The sequence below is a fragment of the Sapajus apella genome, unplaced genomic scaffold (assembly GCF_009761245.1).
Source record: "Sapajus apella isolate SASKATOON/1434 unplaced genomic scaffold, GSC_monkey_1.0 scaffold22, whole genome shotgun sequence".
In the NCBI taxonomy this organism is placed as follows: domain Eukaryota; kingdom Metazoa; phylum Chordata; class Mammalia; order Primates; family Cebidae; genus Sapajus; species Sapajus apella.
In genome coordinates, this window is record NW_022436962.1 from 2174560 (window position 1) to 2195086 (window position 20527).

Genomic DNA, 20527 nt, shown 5'->3' on the forward strand with positions numbered 1-20527 from the left:
TTCTGTTTCTTATTTCCCTCAGCCTTTTTAAAGAACGGCACTGGAAGCCAAAAGTCTCCATGACAAAATATTTATAATTATTAATCATTGTTATATGATCTTATTAGATATGAAAACTATATTCAGCATCCCAAATATAAAACCTGATTAGTTCTGAGTTTAAAGGTTAGTGATAAAACAAGACACCATTGAAGAAATACATAGAAAAAGGAAGACAAAATAGCTTTGGACACATTAAGAACTTACATAAAATTTAAAAAAAAAATTAAATCATCGAATAGATTTAATATATAATATACCCCAGAAATATTTACATTATATTTTCAAAGTCTAGAGCTTTTCTTCCATAGACTCCAAAACTATTTGTATATATTATCATCCAAGCACAATTTTGAGAGAAGTTGTAATGGCAGTACAATTAACAAAAAAAGTACCCACTTTTCCTTACAAGTCTTTATCTCATTCGTACTCTCTCCTGCTCTTTCCTGCTTCACAAGCTTCTTAAAAGACTTTTTTTCTAGTCTCTCAGTCGGCACTCTCACTTTCCACTTTCCCATTTATTGCTTTCTGGCTTGTTCTCACAGCACACCACCAAAACAACTTGCATGCATACACCAGTATCACCTCCCTTACCCCACCCCCCGTTTCCAGTAAATTAAACCCAATGGACCAAGCTGGAGGATTTCTTTTACTTCACCTTTTAGAGGCACTTGACATTATTGACAACTTCCTTCTTTTCAAAACTCTATCCTCCCCTAATTTTCATAAAACATGAAACTACCTTCTAGTTCTCTTATTTATCTCAGCCCTCTGGCTCCTCTTTCTCCATTGCTTTATTAGATGTTGGTGTTGGTATGTATTCCATTTTAGAACTTTGTCCCCTCTACTCTGATGCGATCATTTTACGTGAGATCACCTACTCCCCATACTTAATTTGTCTTTTATAAATTTGTGACTTCTCCATCTATATCTCCAGCTCTGCTGTCTTCTTTGTATTAAAGACACATTTCTCCAACTATGTACTAGACACTTCCAACTAGTATCCCACTTGCATCTCAAATTCAACATTATTGAACTCAAAATCTTCTTTCATTTACTTGCCTTGCTTTCATATTCCTTGTATTGGTGAATTATATCAGCTTCCATACACTTGCCCAAGCCAATACAACCTAGGACGCATTCTGAATTCCTCCTTTTCACGTAACTCAGCATTCAGTCGCAAAGAACATACTGGGAGGTCTGTATCCTTCAGCTCTTAAAATAGTCACCTGTGCTTCCATTGCCACAGCTTTGATTTGGGCCACTGGCATTTCTGCAGTAGTATCTGAGATTGTTATCATCTACACCGCTGCATTTTTCTTGCTGCTGAGAACGTTATTAAAAATTATTCTGTATGTATTTAATTATTTAGCTATTCATGCCTTTCCATATGACTTACAATTCAATTGGGTCTTGCTGTTTTCCTGTAATCTAAAATTACATCCTGATTGACCAAAGTGAAGCATAGTTAACTGCATTCTCTTTGATAGTGCTGCAATTAAGACCAATGAAACGTGAAGAGGTTTTAGGGAAGCTTTTTCCTCAGTCTTAAAAAGAGGGAAAAGGAAACAAGATCCCTCTCCCATCTATGGTTCATATTTGATGAGAATACAGCACCTGATCCTTTTGAGACAAGTAGGGCAGTGGGGCCCATACCCTGTGGATGTCAGAGCAAAAATCTGGAAGGAATCTGGGTCCCGATACTGTCATGAAACCATTTAACTAATACTCTTTTGTAAGATAATAAATTCCTTAATGTTTACTCTGTTCAAACTTCTCTTTTTCTGTTAGTTGTAGCTGAAGCCATGTTAACAACATGTTGTTTTTTCGTCTTTTTTTTTTTTTTTTTTTTTGAGATGCAGTGTTGCTCTGTCACCCAGGCTGGAGTGCAGTGGCACCATCTGGGCTCACTGAAACCTCCACCTCCTGCGTTCAAGTGATTCTCCTGTCTCAGTCTCCCTAGTAGCTGGGATTACAGGCACACGCCACCACGCCTGGCTAATTTTTTTTGTATTTTTAGTAGAGACGGGGTTTCACCATGGAGGCCAGGCTAGTCTCGAACTCCTGATCTCAGGTGATCCACCCACCTTGGCCTCCCAAAGTGCTGGGTTTACAAGTGTGAGCCATTGGACCCGGCCCCATTTGAACTGTATTCTAAAAGCATTTTACAGCCTCATCTCCAATCTTGCATTCCTAAACTCCACTCTGCATTCCACAAATGGGATTAATCACCTACTGAAAGCTCTATAATAATTCCTGTCACCTGAGGATAATGTTAAAACTTTCCAGTTTGTGAGAGAGGGCCTTCATTCATCTCGTTTCTTCTCCAGAATGATTTCTGGCACCCCTCTACCTCACCTCTTGCTTTTCAGCCAGGAAGAACAACTTTTACTTTCTGAAATGTACTAGTTTCTCAATGTTGGGTCACATTGTTCTTTTTTTCTAAAAGACTCATCATCTTCCTTTCCTACCTAATTTCACACACATGTCTTTCTTAACTTAGGCATTGCTTATCTTGGGGGAGTCTTCCATTGTTGCCCTAAGAATAGGGTAGGCACTCTTCCTCCCTGCTTCCATAGAAAGTAGGAAACTGTAGCACTCAGTACATTGTCATGTGGCTATAGTATAATCAAAGTAATTAACTTTGAACAATACTGTGTGGATTCAAATTTTTCTCAGCTATTCACAAGCCGAATGATCTCAAGTTATTTATTGTGCCTTATTGTGCTTTCTTTGTCTCTAAAATAGAAATAATAATTACACATATCTCATATGTTACAATGATTGAGGAAGCTAATGTATACCTACATATATATAACCTGGTATAATGCTTGATACCTAATAAGTGCTGTGTTCATGCCCAGTCAGATAATGGGAATTTGAACATATTTATTGAATAAATGAAGAGGAAAGTGTTAAAAACATTGTTTTGGTTATTTTCATTACAGAGGCATAACCCCACCCTCAGTTTAGCATTCAGAAAAATGGAAAAGCCCATTTTAACTGCTACTTCAGTGATACTATGGAAAACAATCTTTTAGAAAAATAAAGAAGTTGTGATGAATGACCAAAGAATAATATACTCTCAGAGTGAAACAATTTCCCAAGAAATGCAGGAGAATAAACCTTTTGGTTTCTGCCTTTTTTTTTCTTAACTTTGCTTGTATGTTTTATAAAGTCAACCCAAATTTAAGAAATTGAAATTGTGAGGTGTTAATAATGTACTTTTCTCCCCAAATTGTTTTAATTTAATGAATTTTGCCATATGGATGAATTATATATGCATCTGGAGGCTAAAACCCATAAAAACAAGCTTCTTAATTTATTAGATTTTGTTGTTCATTTTGTATACCATAAAGCAGCAATCAAAGAGTTTTCCAAACAAATTATTTTATGTATTTTGACTAAATCCAGGTTTATTTTCTTAAAATGAAGACCTTTGTTGTACTTGTGTTTGTTCTTCATATGTAGTAGAATGACACAGCCTCTTTGGCTTAGAGGTCGTGTCTCTTTTTTAAGACACTTAGAGTGTCCTCTCATGCTCATCACCTCAGTTAGATAAGGAATGCTGTCCATCCACAAAGAGTCATGAGATTGTGTCCAATGAAGGCATTTAATGATAAATTCACAACTAGTGAATGAGAACTTTATAGAGCAGTTTCAAGTATTAAGTAGATAGGTAGGTAAGCTTTGTTATGTTTTTCAACTGTGAAATTTTATAATTTCTTAAACATGTCAGGATGGATAACATTGCCTTTTTAGTAATGGTAGCCTTCAATATCTGCATTATGCCTGTATAGTAATAATGTAACATATATGCCATATAATAACGTATAATTATAACATAATATCTGGGACCATGATTGCAGACATTTATAAGATGTGTTATGAAAATGTCCTAATCACAAAAACATTCAATTTAAAAATGAAAGGAAGTGAATCTATGCTATGCTTTGCTTCATCTTTCTTTGAACTAGTTACAAACCTTTAAAAAATAAGCTTTTAATTTGGGAATAATTTTAGATTTACAGAAAAGTTGCAAAGACAATAAGGAAAGTTCCCATTTACTCTTCACTCGGCTTCCTCAAATATTAACATTTGCCAAGGGTACATTTGTTAAAACTAAGAAGTAACCATTGGTGCAATGCTATTAACTAAATTACAGCCTTTATTTAAATTCTGCTCATTTTTCCAGCATTGTTCTTTTCCTGCTAGAGCATCCAATCTAAGATTTATTTATTTATTATGTATCTTCAGTCCCCTAGGATTTGTGACAGTTCTCTGTCTTTTTTCTTTTGGAGACTGCTCATTGCCTCTGTTAGTTTCATGATCCTCTGAGATGTTATTGACAGCAAAATACAATGCAAATTTATCCTAACTAAAAAGCTTATTTGATCCAAAGACCTGATTTTAAGAATTTGAAAGAAAAAAAATTACCATATTTTCTCAGTTCTAAACATATTACTAAAATGGTAATTGTATTCTTTCAACATGGAATTAATGTCGAGAAGCAAACATCTAAATTTTAAAAAACATATAGTTTTGTTGAAGGAGGTAATAGACAATAAAAGTGTTATTTATTATTTAAAAAATTTCAAATTTTCTCAGTAACGGTAGTTTATCTTTAATTCATTACTAATATTTAGCTTTTATTCTTTTTTAAAGCATGTGCCAATGATAGTATCTCATTAATAATAAGAACTCATCTAATTTTAGCTTGATCTTCCCCCAACTAGGTTTTATTACATTAAATTATCATAAAGAGACAACATAATGCAAAAAGTAATAAATCTATAAGGTTTCCCTAAGATTTCCCATAAGACTGATCAACCCAAATGTGCTCTTTATTTTATGCCATGAAATGACATACTGTGTCAAGAACTGAATTTTGTCGTACATGAGACATAAAACTATTTTTATATCTCTATAAATCGGGCATGAACTAAAAAAGTATGCTCATAAACTGATCATTTGAAAACATAAGAGTCAACTTTCTCTGGAAGAGTTTCTCATATAAAAGAAAGGCAACCATCTTTTTCTTTAATGTCTAGCTTTATCAGGTCAGGAGCTATATTCTCAGAACGAATAAGGGAATTTCTGTTGTATCTACTGGTTTCATTTAAAAAGATAAGTAGATAATATTGGAAACATTTTTGTAGACCTGTGTCCATGACTGAAATATCATTCCTCCCTTAGACTGCTGTACCTCAAGACTGAGGCTCTGAAGGGAATTAAAATGTTTACATTAAGGTTAAAAATCAATAAAAGAAATGCTTGAAATGAAAACCAGACCAGTAATAAATAATTTTACTTAGACCCATTCTCCAAATGTTGCTAAATGACTTGTAACTGTTGCTGTTGTTTTAATGATTCAATTAAGTCAAGCCAGTTTTATTTAATTCAATACATGGAGTGTTAATGTGCTATTGAATGCCCAAGATAGAAATGGACATCACAAGGTCTTTAGGAGCCATACTTCTGAGTATTAAGAAGGTGACAAATTTAGCATAGATTCCAGATCAGCATTAGGTGTTCTTTTGACATCTGGGAATCAGCCAATCAACAGGAAAAGTAGCAAACTGAATATGAACTTGAAAGAGACCATGTCTTTTTTTATCCAACTGTGAAAACCTTTCTTTGTACAATTATTAAACTTAAGAAACAGATGGTAGATCTGTATCAGTGAGGGGTTTTGGAAGTAGTTTTCTGGATGATTGCCAAGAAACTAGGTTCCTGAGAATTGCATGGCACTGGACTAACACTGAGCTGTTCAGTGAAGTGAGGCCTGGCATTCAGAACCCGGGGGAGGTAGTCGTTCCTGGTGCCTTGCACAGAGATACAGTCACAGGTGACAGGTCATTGGAAAATCACTTCTTGAGAGTTGGTATCTTTATGTTGAGTTGATATCTTTTTGAGATTTGGTCACTCATAAGCCTTGCTTTTGATAACATTTCTTTAAATTCCTCCAATGAACAAGGGGAAGTGCAAAAAGAATACAATGAAATACAGCACTGAATGCAATAAGCATACTAAAGTTAAGCGGCACACTAAATACTGTAATGTGGGAGCATAGCTCAGATTCTTTTCTTCTTTGCTCAGCACAAGTTGCATAATCATAGAAGATTTATGTAGAAATCAGAAATCAAGATTAACAGGGTGGGCATATTAATCCCAGAACTTTGGGAGGCCGAGGTGGGCGGATCGCCTGAGGTCAGGAGTTCAAGACCAGTCTGGCCAACATGAGGAAATCCCATCTCTACTAAAAATACAAAAAATTGGCTGGGCATGGTAGCAGGTGCCTGTAATCCCAGCTACTCAGGAGCCTGAGGCAGGAGAATCATTTGAACTGGAGAGGGGAAGTTAAAGTGAGCTGAGATCCCACCATTGCACTCCAGCCTGGGCATGGGCAACTGGAGCAAAACTCCACTTCAAAAAAATAAATAAATAAAAGGGGGGTGGGGAGTAGGCGTATCTAGACTCTTATCCTATTCACAATTAACAATAAAATAAGATTTGTATGCCAACTGAAAGGATGAATGACTCGGCCCTCATAACCTCTTAAATTAGTTTTATCTATCACTGGATTTCTTTATCTCTTTTGAAAATTACTACCATTGATTGTCACTGAGTGAAAAAAGCAGAAGGATAGACTGGTGTTAACTGTAATGAAGACTTATCCAACATTACCTGTGGGCCTGCTATTCATTTTACGAAGCTTCCTGCATGTAATTACTTTAATCCTTGTATCAACTCATGTATACACTAGGTTTTATGATTATGGCTCATAAGACAAGCAGACTAAACCTCACAAATATCATTTAACCTGTACAAGACTTTAGTTGGCTGAGCTAGGATTCAAAACTGGGTCATTCAGAGTACAGTATACAGTTCAGCTCTTTTTTCCACGTAGGGAATTGTATTTCCAGGTACAGTTTTGTATTTTGTTCTTTATTGCATGAACATAAATATAGACACATATGAAAATTCGAAAGCACATAAAATGCCAAGAGGAAATGCAATACCATCTTATGAAATGAGAAATTACACATATCCTACAATGAGTTTCAAAATTATGTTGCTCAAAGTATTGTTACTGTGGGACCATAGGCACAAACTATACTAAGAGTAAATCCAAAAATGTTTGTTTTCCTTCTATAAACTACTGTGTAGCATACAAGGGATGCTGATTTCACCAGTGCCTTTAAGAAGCACAAATCAAATTAAAAAGTCAAAATGCAGAAAGTGATAATCCAAAAAGTGATAACAATAATTACCACCATTTATAGAATTTTTTGTTGTTGTTCATTCAAGGTTTCTACTTTTATTCAACTATAAGCAAACAGCAGAAGTAACCCAACGTTCAGCAACTCTAGATCAGCTTTTCTTACCCCCATGAAGAGCTATCAATTTAACAGCTACAGATGTAAGGATTCCTAATAAGTTGTAAACTAGCCCTGCTGCCTGTCTAGATGGCCATATCTTAATCACAGCAAAGCCACTCTCCCGACTGCTTTTTCCAGGACTGCTCTTTAAAGGGACCAGAGCGAGATACTGACACCTATTAAGGCATCTGAGATGCACTGTGTTGGGGTTTAGCCTCCATGCCAGCCTCTGGTGTCTAGGTGAGCAACAGCACCATAAAAACAGTTGCGTACAATTCTGGTCTCACGATCACAAAGGCAGAGGGGCGACCAATCCTTTTTCTTTTATTATTACTTTTATTGGTAACCTCCCTTAGAGGTTATTTGATGCTCTGCTCTATTACTGTAGAACTGGTCTTCCCCGCCCCCACCCCACCCCACCCCACCCATTTTTTTCCTTTTTAAATTCTGGATCGCTATTTTCATATTAATCTGATTGCCCCATCACAGTACCAAAACATCCCACAAAATGGAGTTTGTTTGATCAAAGCATAACCCAGAGTGAGTGAGTGACTAGAATTATAAAGGCCAGGCAGCAGGAAACGTTACCCTAAACCACCTGACTGCTCAGGTTTTGCCTGTGCACAGGGGAGAGGGAAGAGGAGAAATCTATTATACACACAACACTGAACTGGAGAACGCGGCTGAGGGCCCCACGCTGCCCCCTACCGCCCCTGCTCAGCCTGGTAGCGCGTGCTGGCCACCGGGGCGCCGAACTCGTACTTTCGATGAAGAGGCCATTTTGAATTTGTCTCAGTGGCCTCCAGATCTGTCCTGAGGATGGCCTCTTCACACTTCAGCAGCTTGTCCTGCTTGTAAACCAGCCAGACATAGCAACGGAGGCCTGTGCCTTCGGGAGGCCCGGGCGCACGGAATTGGAGAGAACTGTGCATTGCCGATGTCACTGACCACCAGGAAATGACGGCCTTCCGTTACCGGTGCTCCTTCCTGCTGGGAGCATCCAGGTCTGTCACGCCCCAGTGTAGCGTTTCCTTGAATCAAGATCATCCCATGACATGCTGGTAACTCTGTTCACCTAGGTGGGCGTCGGCCCTTTGCCCGGCTCATCCACCGCCGCCCTGGCATAGGTGACATGCAGCGAGTGCTGTGTCTGCTCACCCACTTCCTACCGGCTCAAGGGCCCCGGCCGCTGGCTGAGGTCCCGCGGGTGGCTGCGCAGCGCAGGGCAGGCGGGAGTGCGGAGGGGCCAGGCGCAGGCGCAGGTGCAGGGCAGGCGGGAGTGCGGCGGGGCCAGGCGCAGGCGCAGGCGCAGGCGGAGGCGGGGGGGGGGGGGGGGGGGGGGGGGGGGGGGGGGTGGCGGCGGGGCCAGGCGCAGGCGCAGGGCAGGCGGGAGTGCGGCAAGGCCAGGCGCAGGCGCAGGCGGGAGTGCCGCGGGGCCAGGCGCAGGCGCAGGGACTCGGAGGCTTCCGCAAACTGGCCAGCCGGGGAAGGGAGGGCTCATTTATAGAATTTTAGAGCTAGTGCTAAAGGCTTCACAAACTGTCTTGTTTAACAGCCACAACATTGGGAGGCCAAGGCGGGCAGATTATCTGAGGTCAGGAGTTCGATACCGGCATGGACAATATGGTGAAACCCTGTCTTTTCTAAAAACATAAAAATTAGCTGCTCGTGGTGGCGTGCACCTGTAGTCCCAGCTACTCAGGAGGCTGAGGCAGGCGAGAGAATCGCTTGAACCCAGGAGGCGGAGGTTGCAGTGAGCCGAGATCACACCACAGCACTCCAGCGTGGGCCACAGAGCAAAACTCCGTCTCAAAAAAGCCACAACAGCCCTATAAGTATATACAACAAGCTCCTTTTAACGGAAGAGGCATGATGTAAAGTTATATAATATTCAGAGAAATTGATGTCAAGTTAGTAGTAAAGAGCTTGGAATCTCCTATTAAACTATTTTAACAGGAAAGAGACTCATCAGTACATTTTATAAGTAGATCAATGTGGCAGTATCTAGCATGCATGGGGAAGGGATGGAGGAAGTTGTCAGTTTAGAAATTGAGTATAAACGTTATTGAATATAGGACAGGATAAGTACCTGGACCAGGGTAAAGGCAACGGAAAAGAAAAGAAATCCACAGACCAAAGATATTAGGAATTCAAGGACTAGGTACCAAAATTCAGGAGAATGAGGTGAAATGGATGCTCTGAATCTTCTACTCCCAGGAGGCAGCATTATGGAATTAGGAGGAAATACCGGAGCTTTGGATTCTGGTAGACCTGGGATTGAGTTTTTAGACTGTTACTCTATTCAAAGCAATTTATTTAAACCATCTGTGTCTTCCTTTTGTCCTTTATGAAACAAGAATGATAATGCTTATCACGTAGCGATATTGTGAGGATTACATATGATAATGTATCAAATAGTAGGTATTCGATAAATGTTCCTTGTTTATTAAACATAGAGTAACCATATTCTGATGTATAAAGGTATGAAGAGCTGACCCAATAATGAATTTTCCCAAAGAAGTTAAATGAAAAGGATCTCATGATCCTTTTCAGGATTTATTATTTACGAATGTTAATATATTATTTTAATATTTTCTATTTTATGAAATAATCATTTAGTCAAAACATAAGACAATTGGTAAGAATACACAGCATGAAAAGTGGTTACCAACCAGGGCTACTGGGTATCAGGGAGTGTGACGACAGCGAAATGTTTCTACACGTCTGTTTCTTCAGGCATTATCCTTCATGAGACTATCAAGTGTGTATTTAGGAAGCCATTTGCTTACAAAGGGTGCAATGGGATGTTTCCTACTGGTAGGGTCATATTTCATATGTGATGCTAATGCCTCTGAACAAATAGGAAATATACTTGCCTGTATTATATTTTATTATTTCGTTATCTAGAGTTAAAAGGAACGTGAGTTATATTTACGAATAGACACTTTGTCTTAGTTTTTTCTTTGTGCTCTATTTTTTCCAAGTTTCATGATGTCGTGAATTAATAAAGTTTAATTGCTGGCCAAATGAACCGTGACTTTTTATGTTTTTAAGTATAAGATTGGGTTTGACTTATTTTTGTCATTAAAATATCATTTGTGAGTGCTTTTCAAAATGAAGTGCTTCTGAAATAAAACACATAATAAAACTAACCTTACTTTTGAAATACATTTTTATTGAAGCAAACACAAATCAGTCTGAAATTCAGCATTTTGCAGCAGTTAAATGTATAGTCAGGCAGCTTCAACGTCAGCTAGAGAAGTTGTGGTTTTAACCCTGAGATAGAGCTGATTATGCTGGTGCTATGGCAACGTATTGCACCATTTGGTAGTGCCTGTGTGCTTAACCGCACGAGCTGCACCTCTTCCTTTCCTATAAAGACTCAGAATAAGAAAAACAGAAGTACACCGAAGAGAAGAAACCACAAGAGCAGTAAAGACACTGCTGCTAGCTTTTAGCTGTGCAAACAGCAGTCTTACGAGAACAACACATTGAAAACCTCTTCTATATGAAAGTGTACCTTTTCCCATTATGCCTGGGTTCCTTTAATGATTTTGAAAGTAAACCAAGTGTTTCTGTTCAGAGTATTCATTAAAGGGAAATAAGAAGAAATAAGCAGTGCATTTATCAGCCTTTGCTTTTCTTATCCTCAGCTTTAGGAGTAGGAAGCTTTTGTGCAGCCCCAGCGGACATTTGATTGTGAGATGGGAGACTAGTTTCTATTAGGTGGACTCCCTATAATCTAGCGTTTATTTTCTGTTAATTTTTTATTATCTCGTAGTTAGTTCGCACACACAAAAAGTACAATTTCAATTTCCCTCCTGGCTCATTTAGAAAGGGTTGTGGTTGGTGCCGTAAACACGTTTGTACAGAACTAGATTAAATTCACAGACACTGTCCGAGCACTGTTTGTTTTCTATGGGGAGCTTCATTCACCTATTCTTTCCCTCACTCCACTTCTTTTACAAGGTATAGGTTGATCAGCCGAAGCTTTTCTTTGTTTTGTTTTGTTTCAAAGCACAGACATAATAAAAAGATAACATTTTTTATCATGTTCTACTATTTTTCCTTCCTTAAAGATTTGGGTAACAAATACTCAAGGACAGACAAGTTCATGCCAACGTTTTCATTATCCATTGGACTGTTCAGTTTTCCTCCCCTGTTTTTTTGAAACATAAAAATCTACCCCTTTTGCAGTCATTGTTCAGCAATTTGTACTTTTTGACAATAAATTTTAATGTGTGTTACTCTGAATCCCATTTTGATGATTATGCATAGTATTTTACTCATTTTTGAGTCCCTAAGAGCTCTTTAGCACAAATACTGGATTTAGCATTAAATATGTTTTCCTTATAACCCAGTGTAGTTGAACAGCATGGGGCGTTTTACAGTCAGACAGGTCTGCATTTAAATCTAGACTCATTTTGCTACAAGCTTTTTAGCCTTGCATACATGTATTTATGATTTTGAACCTTCATCTGTGAAAAGGAGAGGATACTATCTATGTTGTAGGATTTCTATAATGATTAGATAGAATAATATGTAACAGTATTTGGGACAATGCCATCCACAAAGTAGCTGCTTATTAAATAGTAAATACTATTGATCGGACTAAATACACTAATAAAAGTTTTCACCACTTATTTAAACTTATTTTGATGATTCTTTGTTCTTCAATGATGATTGTAACCCATCTGAGAGGAAGCAAAGAGCTACAAAAACATATAGTTACTAAGGGATTAATATAATCAAATAGTTGTTGCTACCTTAAGTATATTGTATAAATCAGTTGCACCCTGGATTTAGATAATCGAAAACAGACATTTTCATAAGAAGCAAAAAGACGATTAATATGGGAATAAACCTATTTTGGAAAATGTTTAAAAAAGAGAATACGGGTAAGGAAGCATCTGTCTCAGTCATTCTTAACCCTTGTTTCCATCATAATTGCCATCAGAACTTTAAGAAAATACCAGTGCACAGATCACGTTACCCCACAAACCTACTAAATGAGATTTTCCAGAGTTGCAGTCCAAAAATATGCACCTTTAATCTAATGCCCAGCCAAGATTAATACAAACAAAGCATTGATATTTTATATTTTATCTTACTCAGGATAATAATACTGATTACACACACACACAAATATACACAATGGATAACAAGCTGGAATTTCATAAACTATGTTCTCAGAAGCACTGTAGTTACATGGTACTCATGTCCTATAGTATGTCCAGGGGAAAAAAATGGGTTTGTGGTAAGTGTTTTTAGGAGATCCTGGGCTAAATGAAGTGACTTGAGTTTTGATATTTTAACACACTTTATAAATATCTCCAAATGGTATGTAGCATGAATTACTTCTGAAACAAATTTGACTATGAGACATTTAAAGGCATACAAATCTAAATTGAAGACTTCAATTTGACCATCATCACACAGGAAGTGATAAGCATTTTCCTCCTGACTTGTAGATAACTATTTTAAGATAGAAAAAAAGCAGTGTAACTAAGTGTTCTTAGATGGTTATCTAGCAGCCTTCATTAATTTTTATCATTAATTGTTTGGTTAATCAACATGAAATATACAACATGATATTTTAAGCCAAATATATCTACAAACGCATTCCCAGTTTTAGAGGTGTAGATGTATGCAAACTCATATATATTCACAAGCACAAAATATTATTTTAAACGTCGGACACCATAATTCCTTGGGAGATAGCTAGATATGATTGCTATCTTTAAAACTTATACATTCTTTGATTTCATTCCTCTCATAGCCCAAAATATTTGCTTGCTTTATCCTCAATTCTGCTTTACACACTGATATTTTTCTTTATTATTTGCATTATTATTTAAAACGTGTTTGCATGATTTGAAAGTCTAAATAGGACTATAAGGCCTAGAGTAAGTGAGAACAGCCTTTTGCTCCACCGCATACCCCTCCCTTGATATTTTGTGATTTTTAAATATTATTTTTTATCTTAGTGCTGTTTCTTTCTTTTTTTAAAAACAAAAAAGATTTTAGCCAGTATCTATTGACTTCTTCTCTTGGTCTTGAAATGTTGCTTTTTATAACCTCATGCTCTTTGTTCAGAAAGGCAGTGCTGTCTCATTTCTGAGAATACGCATTGTAGGTGGTTATCCTTCCTTTTGCTCCTTGCATGGCCTTTTTCTCCCAAGTCCCTCCTTTGTTGATTTGAGCTCTATCTTCCTTTCTTATTAGAGGCATTGGTCTAGCGCTTCCTGGATGTCCATTTGTGTTTAATAAAAGGCCTCAATAAAGGAATGTTGAAATTCTCTGGACATCGGTAGAGCTCATAAATTCATATGCCCTAACTAGATTTAATGAAATCAGAAAGGCGCTAAACTGACTGAGTCTTAATTTCCTTATCTATCAAATAAACTGCATGTCAATAATCACTAAAATCCTTTGCTTCTGTCTGAGTAGAAATCTTTGGAATTATATTCTGGTGATAAGCAGAAAGTGCTTTACTCATGAGATTTCAAACATAATATTAATATACCCAATATTTTTACATAAGGTCTACATAAAGAATAAGAAAATTATTAAATAGATAACTACTTCTAATCTAACATTTTCCCCATGTGAGACTGTGAGCAATTTACTAAACTCTTTTTGGTCCCAATTTCATTCCCTATAAAACAGGATAAATAATGGCTATCTCATTGGTTTGCTAGGATGTATATATATATATTTGTCTCCCTTTAAACATATGTATCTATATATGTATATACATACACAAACACATATTTATATAAGCAGAGAGAGAGAGAGAGAGGTGCATAGTGTCTGCTACATAACATTTCAATAAACTGTTGCTATTATTATTAATAATAATATATATTTACTGATAAGCTAATGGAGGGTAGAAAAGACTGTTTCCTGTGGTTCTCTGAAATCATACCTGGAGTGTCACTGCCCAGAGTGCTTACTCCATAAATACTTAATAATTTAATATGATTTCTTGCTGTGGACTGAATAGCGGATTTCCAGAATGAATAAAAGTATAATTCTCTTATTTTTATTGTGTACTTTATTACGATCATGCATTGCTAAGAAAGAAAAGCCAATACATATCTGTTTTACCTGACCCTTATTTTTTGTCTTGATTTGCTTTTTCTGCTTTTGTACAGCCTTTGTGTTTATGGAGGTCAGGTATGCATTCTTAACCTTCAAAACGTGCTATCATTCATTTTAGGGCAGTTGCTGAGAATACGTATTTATTTCATCTACTCTATTTTACCTTTCTGCCCTTGTACTTTTCCCAGATTTGCAGAAATAGACAGGTTTAAATTCTCTTGGAAATAGCATCCCATTTTTTTTTTGGAGGGGAGAGGGAGAACAGGTGCTGTGTAAAGCCCAAGGATGCCTTTTGAAATGCCATTTTCAGTCAAATTGATTCCGAGTTTTTGCTGAAATCTTTGATCGGGGACTTAGGGGTGTGACTTCAAGGTAACTTTGATTTGTGATCATTTAAACATTTTGAGTTGTAAAAGAAACATATTGGGAAAGGTAAATTCGGTAACAGTACATGTGTTAGAATAACACAGCTTTGAAGATCAAGTGTTCTGTTATCTACATTTTCATCTGTTTAGTGTATCTAGTCAATTCCACTGGTGATTCACAACAGGATTATAATGGGAAAAAGAGCTTAGATAATTTACAGATTTTTAGTGCTATGGTGCCACCTACTGAAATATTACTAAATACTTCCTTTACTAAATAATGAAAACACAAGACATTTAAGTTTTAAAAAATGTAGAAAATTTCATTCCTAGAAGATAAAAGTCAAAGTGTAGAATGTAGAAACGGTAATATGTAGAAATACTAGCTCTATTACTTTGCTTTATTTTATATTTATTTGATGTGTTCATAAAATTTGCGAGAAAGCTCAATGCAGCTCATAGTTTGAGAAATAGTGATGTCTTCTCTTTATCGTCACGCACCTATACATGTGCCTCTTAATTTCCATTGCTGTTTCACGTATTTTTATTTACCTATTTTCCATACCTTCCCAGTACTGTTAATAAAGAATGATTACATATATTGTAGTGCCACTTATATTAAACAGTCTCCAAGTATTACATAAATATTTATTGTGCACTAGTTATTAAGTACTGTATGCAAAAATGTTGCTTTTCCCAGATCTATTTGACTCGGTATACTAAGAATATATTGTTGCTTTTAAGTAACACAGAAACTAGGGTAGAGAACACGGCTGTCCACATACATAAAACAACTTAGATAACTACATCAGTTCATTTGTTTTGCATTGGACAAGCAGATTAATATGTAACCATCTACTCCAGTATAAATGGACAGGTCATGAAATAGTTAAATATCTTATACAACCAATCTTTTTGTTTGTTTGTTTCATTTTTGAGACAGACTCTCACTCTGTCACCCAGGCTGGAGTGCAGTGGCACCATTACCTCCCCTACAGGATCAATCCGTGCTGCTGGGCTTAGCCTCCCAAGTAGCTGGGACTACAGGTGCGCACCATCACTCCTGGCTAATTTTTGTATTTTTAATAGAGATGGGGTTTTGCATATTGCCCAGGCTGGTCTTGAACTCCTAGGTTGAAGCAATTCACCTGCCTCACCCTCCCAAAGTGCTGAAATTACAGGTGTGCACCACTGTGTGTGGCCACAACCAATCTCATTAGGTCTTTTTATCTATCAGTGAAGACTCAGAACGGTAGCTTTTATCTATGATTTTGGTAATGTTTAATATTGTTTGCATATGTGAAGTGCAACAGACAATTGAAGTCATTGCTCGTGTAATTTAGGAAGAATTACAATATAGGATAGAAACATTGATAATTTATTGCAGATATCTGATTGCATAGTTTTCTCTAAATAATTAAGTACTGCTGGGCACGAGGGCGTATGCCTGTGATCCCAGCACTTTGGGAGGCTGAGGTGGGCAGATCACAAGGTTACGAGTTCGAGACCAGCCTGGCCAATATGGTGAAATCCCATCTCTACTAAAAAATACAAGAATTAGCCGGGTGTGGTGGAGCATTCCTATAATCCCAGCTACTCAGGAGGCTGAGACAGGAGAATCACTGGAAGTTGGGAGGCTAAGCTGCAGTCAGTCAATATCACGCCACTGCACTCCAGCCTGAGCAACAGAGTGAGGATCCGTCTTATAAATAAATAAATAAAATAATGTAGTACCTTCACCTACCCTCTGCCTTATTTAATATATAAAGGCATTCTCCACAGAAGTATTTGTTAATGTGCTGTTTACATTGATGTAAAAATCATTACATGACTTTGAGGGGGTGGGGCATGTCTTTTAGATGTTATGTAGGTGTTTTAACTAAGCTATTTTATGTAGGTCACCTTTACTGTGTTCCTACTTTAAGACTGGTAAAATTTTTAACATTAAAAAATTGGGAAAAATAGATTTATGCAACGTAGTGCACACGGCTTATTGAAATGGACATGTCGCTTCAAGCGGCATCACTCCAGTGTCTACATTATTTTCTTAAGGGCATGGCCTTAAATTTTGCAGTGGTTTTTAATTTAAATTTTTATTTTAAATTGCTTCTATGTGTTTTGCTCAGGGATGAAAACACTTTTATGCCATTTATCAGGTTGACTAAAAGTGTTACCAAAACTAAAAATCTGTTTATAGGGATTTTATGATCATGAGAATAAGCAACCTTAGTCTTACAGTAAGACTAAACAGTGGTGCTAAAGTCTTGAAATTTTCTTTTAAAAAGATAAAATGGTGTTTTTGTGTGTGTGTGTGTGTGTGTGTGTGTGTGTGTGTGTGTTCACATGTGCATATTTGAATTGTATATAAAAATAAGATAAAACATAGATTACAATGTTTTTGTGTAGCCTAAAAATTACTCAGTGGAAGAATTTAGAGTCGTATCCAGCGATGAATGGCTGTACAAGCAAACACATATTCAACTGAAGGGGCATTTATGGGAAGTAAGCATGAACATAGAAGAAAGGAAAATGTTAGATCTTTAGATGTGATGATGTTTTCCAAGGATATTAAATTTTGCTGCCTTAAAGGTGAAAAGATTTGAGGAAATTTTGAATATGGAGCGATGATGAGATCAGAAAAAAACATATATATGTATGCCCATTATTCTGTTCTCTAGCTCCAGAAACCTTTTAATATCTACACAAAAACTCTGTAAATTTTAATAATTGTGCTTGACATTAGTGTAGTTTGGTTGACTTTCCTGTCAAAATAATACCCTGTAATAAATTAAATTGACACACCTCTGAATTTTCTCTAATATTATAGAGCATTCACTCAGCAAATTATGATTTAATCTGCCTGTCTATTTTTAGGGTCAAGGTTATTTTAGCATTGGTAACACTACTAGTAATTTACTTGCAGTCAAAGATGCATTTTTACTTAGCTTATGAGATTTTAATAAACACCTTCTCTAAAATAATTTTCATGCTTAAAATTTCACATGAAGAGGAAAGGCTATGAGGACAAGTTGATGGGAGAAGAGGGATGCCTGAAGAGGGAGAGCTGGCCTGTGAAGTCAGGCAGGCTCAGGTTCAAATCTGGCTCACATACACTAGACTGGCCTTGTGAACTTGGCCAAGACACTTGACATTTCTAAACTTCTTAGGTTATTGTCATGCTTAAGACAGAAAATAGAGACCAGGAGTGGTGGCTCACACCTGTAATCCCAGCACTTTGGGAGGCCTAAGGGGGCTGATCATGAGATCAAGAGATCGAGACCATCCTGGCCAACATGGTGAAACCCCGTCTCTACTAAAAATACATAAAAATTAGTTGGGCTTGGTGGTGCACACCTGTAATCCCAGCTACTTGGGAGGCTAAGGCAAGAGAATTGCTTGAACCCAGGAGGCGGAGATTGCAGTGAGCCGAGATTGCGCCACTGCACTACGCCTGGGTGACAATGCAAGACTCCGTCTCAAAAAAGAAAATATAACATTATTCTTATTGTTAATATTTACTGAGTGTTCACTGGATGCCAGGCACTATACTATCATTTCTGAATTCTTTATAAAAGTAAATCACTAGAAATAGTCTTCTTCATTTTCGTAATGTACCTCGTCTTTTTTTTCAGAAGTTAGATTAAAATACTATACATCATATATTTCTTTTTAAAAACTTAATGCTTTTGGACCACTTGAAATTTCATTAATCTCCCTGAGACGTGGAACATGTATGTAGTCTGATGAACAGTGCACCTGTTGGAAACATTTCTAGTATATTTACTCAGGTATTCACAGTTCGTTTGTTAAAAAGGAAATAGCTTCACATAGTGTTCCAGCATTTTTCTTCTCATTTCTATACTAAACAGATAATGAATTATAATTTTATTTTATGAAACGCTCTATATAGTTGGTGCTACACATTTTGGTGGCAACAAGGTAGTAAATCAGAACAAGAGAATATAGTGGTCTGTAGAAGTCGTGGTGCAGGTAACATTAAGAGTCCTCTTTTCTCTGTCATCAAATTTACTTTCTGATTTCTCCTCCGTATGAACTGATCCAATGGCTTCCATCATTCTGAGGAAAAATTCAATCTCCTTATCATGGCCTAGAATGCTTGCTCCTTGGCTCTTGTTCTAAAGCTGTTATCATGAGATCTGTTTGATTCATCCTTTGCACATACTCTTGCTTAAAAGCATCCAACAATGACTTGCCAATCACTTCTCATACACAAGACTCTTGGCTACAGCTGCTTCTCTTCTCCTTCTCTTCCTCCTCTTATTCTGTGATTCATTCAGATGTTGATGGGAGGAGTTTTGATGATTAGTCTTAAGTGTATCCTTGACTGAAATGCCTTTGCAGATGGCTGGATATACGTGTCCTATGGATTATGAGCTTTTCCAGAGCAAGAATCATGCTTTTTATCATGTTGGAACCTAGTCTCCAACAGCATACCAGCACAACAATATATGTTTCTTGAACCTAAGTGAACCAAATTAACTTGTTTCAAGTTCTAAGGAATTAGTTGCTTTTATGAGAAGGGGCATAGCAACATAATTTTAGATGTTTAAGAGCTCATATGTTTCTCAGATAAAGAAGAGATATGTGTTGTACAAAATATGTTCACACACTCAAAAGCAACTTGAATATTTTAAATTTGGTGATATACTATGTTCTTCACAGATAATGAAGGACACTTTTCCCTTCATTTCAAACATGACAGCTATTAGTTATTGCTATGCTAATATTTTTTCTTATTACCTCTGTTGCAAATCAACACAATTCCAATACTTTAATTTAGAAGGAAACAAGAACAAATAAGAAGAGAGGGAATGCTATTAGCAGGAAAATAAACATAACAATAATTTACATGAAACTAAACAAGAAAAGGGACAAAAATACAAACAATATAAATTAAAAACAATATTTAAGTATGAATTATTAAGAAAAATAGAGAAATATGAGAAAATAAATATGTTAATAATTATATATCATACATCAATGATATAAAAAATATGTATAACAAAAATACATTTTACTTCAAAGGATAAGCCAGGGAATGTCATTGAAAAATACTGAGTAATGCTCCTTTGATGGCAACTCTGAAGGAAGAAAATGTTTTCACATCAGTTTGCGCTCAGAAAATAAAATACAGAGGCAAGAAGTCACCTTAAATACCAGCTAATTCATTCTTCCATCTGATCTCTGATTCCCTTTATTATTATTATTATTATTATTATTATTATTTATTTTTTTTTTGAGACGGAGTTTCACTCGTTACCCAGGCTGGAGTGCAATGGCGCGATCTCGGCTCACCGCAACCTCCGCCTCCTGGGTTCAGGCAATTCTCCTGCCTCAGCCTCCTGAGTAGCTGGGATTACAGGCATGTGCCACCATGCCCAGCTGATTTTTTGTATTTTTAGTAGAGACGGGGTTTCACCATGTTGACCAGGATGGTCTCGATCTCTTGACCTCGTGATCCACCCGCCTCGCCTCCCAAAGTACTGGGATTACAGGCGTGAGCCACCGCGCCCAGCCTCTGATTCCCTTTAACAACCTGAGTTTGCTGTCATCTGGAAAAGAACTCTACAATATTTTAAATTGTCATTTACTAAGATGAGGGATGAAAATGTTACA

The 20527-nt window shown here is 36.9% G+C and overlaps 1 protein-coding gene across 9 annotated transcripts in view; it reads left to right on the forward strand.

Annotated features, from left to right (window-relative positions):
• The window catches only part of PTPRC (protein tyrosine phosphatase receptor type C), a 122736-nt gene that overhangs the window by 31336 nt on the left and 70873 nt on the right, over positions 1-20527 (forward strand). The gene's annotated exons all lie outside the window — the stretch shown is intronic.